This window comes from Elephantulus edwardii, unplaced genomic scaffold, assembly GCF_000299155.1.
Source record: "Elephantulus edwardii isolate Elephantulus edwardi_28Jun2011 unplaced genomic scaffold, EleEdw1.0 scaffold00222, whole genome shotgun sequence".
NCBI classification, from domain to species: Eukaryota; Metazoa; Chordata; class Mammalia; order Macroscelidea; family Macroscelididae; genus Elephantulus; species Elephantulus edwardii.
The window spans coordinates 597,547-603,925 of NW_006399972.1; positions in this window are offsets into that span (position 1 = coordinate 597,547).

The following is a 6,379-nucleotide window of genomic DNA, read 5'->3' on the forward strand; positions in this document are numbered from 1 at the left end:
GCCTGGATCAGGTGCACCTTAGTCTCCAGATTGACATTACTTTTCAGTACTCTAGGATGTCCCTGACAGCAGACTTTCCCAATTTAGTTTCGTGACTGTTGGTACTAAAAATGTTGATTGTGGAGCCAAGCAAACTAAACCTGTTAACAATATCAGTCTCTTCATTGTTTATCATGATGTTGGCAATTGGCCCAGTGGTGAGAATGTTTGTTTACTTGATGTTGAACTTCAACCCATATTTAAGGCTGCAGTCCTTGACCTACATGGTTTGAAATTAAGAAAGATGTGGATCAGAGTTATATCCTTTCTCCAAACCTTTTTAATCTGTATGCTGAGAAAATTATTCGAGAAACTGAACTCTATGAAGAAGAATGGATTTCAGGATTGTAGGAAGACAACAACCTATATTATGTAGACAAGAGAATTTCACTTGCTAAAAGTGAGGAGGACTTGGAGTACTTACTGTAGAAAATAAAAAAAAAATATGACTTTCAATATGGATTACATCACAACATCAATAAAACAAAAATTCCAATAAATGGGTTTATAGATAATGTCATGATAGATGGATAAAGGGTTGAAACTCTCAATGACTTCATATTCTTGGATCCATAGTCAATACCCTTGGTACCAGCAGTCAGAAGACCAGAAGATGTATTGCACTGAGAATGTCTAAAGTCAGAAAATTCGCTAAACTATTGAGGAGTTGTTGTTGTTATGTGCCGTCGAGTCACTTGCTATTCATAGTGACCCTATGTACAACAGCCCTAAACCCTGCTCTATTCTTTTCCAATCTTATTGTGTCTGACACACCTACCACTATTATTCCTGTCACTGGATCAATCATCTCATCAAGGGGCTTCCTCTTTTGTGCTGTCCTTTCACCCTCCCGCAAGCATAATGTCCCTCTCAAATGATGATATTGTAATTTTGAAGAAAAGGGTATACCTGATTCAGGCTATGTTCTTTTTCAATCACTTGTTATGAGAGCTGAACAACAAATAAGATGAAAGAAGAACTGATGCCTTTGAACTATGGTGTTGGAGAAGAGTGCTGAATATCCCATAGACTTCCAAAAGAACAAACAGCTATGCCGTGGAGAATATGCAGTAAGAGTGGTTCTAGGGTGCAAAGGTAATAAAGCTTCATCTCACATACTATGGGCATGTCGCTAGGACAGGATCATCTTTGGAGAGGGTACCATTCTTGGAAAGTTGGAGAGTTAATGAAAAAGAGGAAGACACTCAACCAGATTAATTGACACAGTGACTGCAGCAATGGGCTTGAGTATATCAGAGATTGTGATGTTGACACAGAATAGGGAAGGGTACAAGATCTGCTGTTTATGGAGTTGCTATGAGTTGTGCTCAAATTGACAGCACCTAACAACAAGAGCAGCATCACATTAACATCTTAAATATATATAAGTATTTGAGTTTCAGAATATACATATTACTCATTCCAATAAAATTTATGGAATGAGTTCTAGTGGACTATGTTTGTATTACCTTCAATTGCAACTTGAATAATTTGAAGCTTTTCAGCAATGCCCCAGTAATAAAAAAAATAATAATAATTTGAAGCTTTTCATAAATATATCAACTGTTTCACAAAAGCAAATGAAAACAAAACAGAAAATTTTGCATGTGCTTTGCCTATCTCTAGGTATACTAAATGTATAAATTATGTAGTACAGAGTACGGTATATATGTCACATGGTAAATTTGTATAAAACATAGATGTTATTAGCTATTTCCATATAAATATTTAAATAACTCCCTGGAGCAAAAGAAGCTTTTTCAATTCAAACTAACACCAAGCAGTTCTTGGCTTTGTTCTTGAGTTATAGCAAAATAATATTCACTTTGCCCTATAAATAATTCTTAGTTATAAGTAAGCCTTTTTCCACTGTGTATAAATGGTAATTTTAAGTAGCGTGTAAGATTTCCCAAGAAGGGAAAACTACAATAATAATTTTATTCTTTAAAATTAAAGTTGAAATGTCCTTTCTTTTCTAAAATTATTCCTTTCAAGCAAAGTGTGAACAATAATAGGAAAAAAAAATACAACAAATCAGTACATTAGGGATTCCAGTAGGAGAAAAAAAATCACGTTCTGCACTAATTATATATATATATATATATATAAATGTGTGCCTTTATATTAAACATTAAGCCTCCCAAACTAGTTACAAAATATAGCAGAAGTTCTTTTGTATAAATATATCAATTATTATAACTGGAAACAGAGAAGATTCAGTATGTGTAGCAGTGGAAGAGAATTTGGTAATGTAGTTTCTACCTATCTTATGAAGGTTGGACAATATTGTTCATTCAGATTAACTGAATTATTGACTGGCCTAATTTTGGTATCTCCTTAGAATTAAAACAAAAACGTGCAAAAGTGCTTGACTGAGTGGAACATAACAAATTATAGATAATATTGCAAAAATGGAGAAGTCCATTTCATTTGTGCCCAGGTAAAAATTGTACATAGGCTAAGAGCAAGTTACGTGAGTTTCATCATTTGACTATACATATCTAATTCATATCTAATTCTTTATTCTAAACATATAATCTAATAAATTGGGTTTTATGAAGAAAATAGGAGCATCAGTATTTGAGGAAGATTTGTCAAGAATCTTGTTGACACAAAATTGATTGCTGAAAACAAAGAGGAATTAAAGTACTTACTGAAGATCAAAGAAGTTAATATATGGATTGTTGTTGTTAGTTGACATAGAGTGGATTTCTATTCATAATGACCCTATCTGCAGCAGAGCAAATGTGTATATCATTATGCTCAAGCCCATTGTCAAGGTTACTGTTTCAATCAAATGTTGTGAGGCTTTTCCTCTGCATTGTTGACCCTCTAATTTTTCAAGCATGTTGTTTTTCTCCGTGGAATATAGTCCCTCTCTATAACATGCCCAAAGAATGTAAAGCCAATTATCCCCATTCTGGCCTCTAAGAAATATACTAGCTACACTTCTCCCAAGAAAGATCTGCTTGTTCTTTCAGCAATCCATAAGATGTTCACTATTCTCTGCCAACACCACAATTCAAAGGCATAAGTTTTCCTCATTCATTGTCCAACCTTCATATGTATATAAAGCAATGAAAATACTATGGCTTCCCAGAGGCACACGGTTCGAATCCACCAGATACTCTGCCGGGAAAAGGAGGGACAATCTCCTCCTGTATCAGTCAGATCTGATTTGATGGTACACTCACACAAAAAATAAAAATAAAAAAAAATACTATGGCTTGAGCCCAATAAAGTTAGACTTTAAATAGGCATCTTTTCTCTTTGGTACTTTAAAGAAGTCCTCTGTGGAGCAGATTTGCCCAGTGTAATATATTTTTTTATTTCTTGATTCCTGCTATAATAAATATTGATTGTAGATCCAAATAATATGTGATCCTTGTCAATTTTTATACATTTATCATAATTCTGCCTATTGATTCAGTTGTGAGGATATTTATTTTCATGATGTTGAAGTATAATCCATAATAAAGGCTATGGACCTCGATTTCTTCAGTAGGTGCTTCAAGTTCTCTTTACTCTCTGTGGGCAAGAGTGTATCAGCTGCTTAATTCTGACTGTTTTTGAATATTATTGCAATTTCTTATGCCATATTCATCTTCATATAGTCCAGATTCTCAGATTATTTGCCCAGTAGGTACATATACATCTCTCCTCTCTCTCTCTTTGTTTCTCTCTCTATTTATCTATCTATGTTGAGATAGATATAGAGATAGAGATATAAGTTGTATATATATAAATGGATATATAGATTTAGATACATCTGTGAATTGTGAGTAAATAGATATTTTTTTATGTGTCGTTGAATCACCTGTGACTCATAGTAACCTTATGTACAACAGCTTTGAAGCCTTCCCTGTCCTGAGCCAGTCTCACTGACTCTGACACACCTACTCCATTGCTTCAATCTATCTTATCCAGGGTCTTCCTCTTCTGCACTGTCTCTCCACCCTTCCAAGTATGATATCCTTCTCAAAAGACCAGTCTCTCCTGGTCATGTACCCAACGTATGTAAGATGGAGCTTTAAAATCTTAGCCTCCAAGGAAATACTTGGTTTCACACTCTCCAAGACAGACCTATTCCTTTTCTTGATAGTCTATGGTATGTTCAAGACTCTTCTCCAGCACCACAACCCAAAGGTATCAATTCTTCTGTCATCCTCAGTCATTGTTGCTCTCTGATGTATAGCAATTAATTCTGAAGACCATGACCTGAATCAGACATACCTCAGTTTCTAGACTGACAGCTTTGCTTTCGGTACACTGAAGAGGTCACTGACAACAGATATCCCCAGTGCAATTTATCTTTTGACTAGGGAGGACAGAAGGAGAGTGGATGCTTTTGAGGTGTGGTGCTGGAGAAGGGTACTGAATGTACCATGGACTGCCAGGAAAACAAACAGATTCATCTCGGAGAAGATTAAAGCAAGCTACTCCTTGGAGGCAAGGATTCTGGGGCTTCGTCTGACATACTTTGGACATGTTGCCAGGAGGGACGGGTCCTTGGAGAGGGACATCATTCTTGGGAGGGTGGAGGGACAGCGCAGGAGGGGAAGACCCTCTATGAGATGGATTGATTCAGTGACTGGGGTAATCGGGATGGGTGTGTCAGAGGCGGTGCAGTTGGCGCAGGATAGAGCAGGGTTTAGGGCTCTTGTGCATAGGGTCGCTATGAGTCGGAAACGACTTGATGGCACATAACAACAACAACAGCAGGACAAAATTGTTTGTTCTCCTAACAGTCCACGGTATATATAATACTCTTCTTCAGCACCACAGCTCAAAGGCATCAATTCTCCGTCTATCATCCCTAGTCATTGTCCAGCTTTCTGGTGAATAGCAAGTAATTGCCAAGACCATGGCCTGATTTAGACACACTTTAGTCTCCAGACTGACATTGTTGCTCTTCAGTACTTTGGAAGAGCTACTAGAAGAAAGTATTCCAGTTATTATAAAAGACAATGAAATCCACAACCAAGAAGTTTGGCAAACACCAAGTAGACTAGATCAAAAAATAAAAGCATCAAGACATATCATAGTCAAATTCCTCAAATTAAAAGGTAAGGATAGAATACTAAGCAGCATGAGAAAGAACACACAAAAGTTACCTACAAAAGGGAAACAATTAGGTTAAGTTCTGATTTCTCAGCAGAAACCATGCAAGATATAGGACAATGGGATGGCATGTACAAAAAGTTGAAAGAAAACAATTGCAAACTAAGAATCCTGTGCCCAGCAAAGCTGTCATTCTAATATGTAGGAGTAATCAGGTCATCTTCAACAAAGAATGAAATTAAGGAATTTGTGAAAACAAGATAAAACTATAAGAAATTTCAAAGGAAGTGCTTCACAAAGAGAAACCAAAGAAAGTGGATGGACCATAGTAACCAGAAACAACAGAACAAGAAAAACAACAAAATGGCAATGGTAAAACCTGGCCTGACAATTATCACCCTTAATGTAAATGGACTAAATGTGCCAATTAAGAGAAAAAGAGTAGCAAAATAGAGGGGGGGGGGAACCCAACCAAGAAAGATACAGATTTACACTATACAATCAGCCAGCTTGATCTTGTGGATGTATTCAGGGTACTGTATACATAAAACATAACTTTCTTTCTTCTCAAGTGTACCTGGCATATTTTCCAGAATTGATTATATATTAGGACACAAAGTAAGCTTCAACACATTCAAAAACATTGAAATGATACAAAGTTGAAATTATACCAAGATTTTTCTCAGACCAAAATGCAAAAAAAAAAAAATTAGAAAATAAACACAAAAGGGTAAAGCTTACAAAACCACCCATGTGGAAGCTAAATAAAATCCTGCTAGAAGAAGATTGAATCATAGAAGAAATAAAGAATTAAATAAAAAATTCCTTCAAAGAGGTGAAAACAAACATACAATATTTCAACACCTCTGGGATTCAACTCAGGCAATTCTCAGGGGGACAGTTCATAAAAATAGACGCACAAATAAAAAAAAGGAAGAAAAAAAATTAATGATCTAACTCCCCGAAGAGACCATAACTGACATCCAAGCAGATATATGCACACCCACGTTTATTGCTGTTTTGTTAGCAATAGCAAGGAGATGGAAACAACCTAAGTGCCCATCAACAAATGGATAGAGAAGCTGTGGTATATTCACACAATGGAATACTATGCTGCATTGAAAAACAAGGAACTAATGCAATATAATTCAATGTGGTTGACCCTGGATAACATTATGCTGAGTGTAACTGGGTATTTCTGTCATCACAGGAGACTAGAGCGAGGGCTGCATGGTGGAGGGGACCTGGGGGAGGGTTTGTAAAACAATGAAAGAATCTT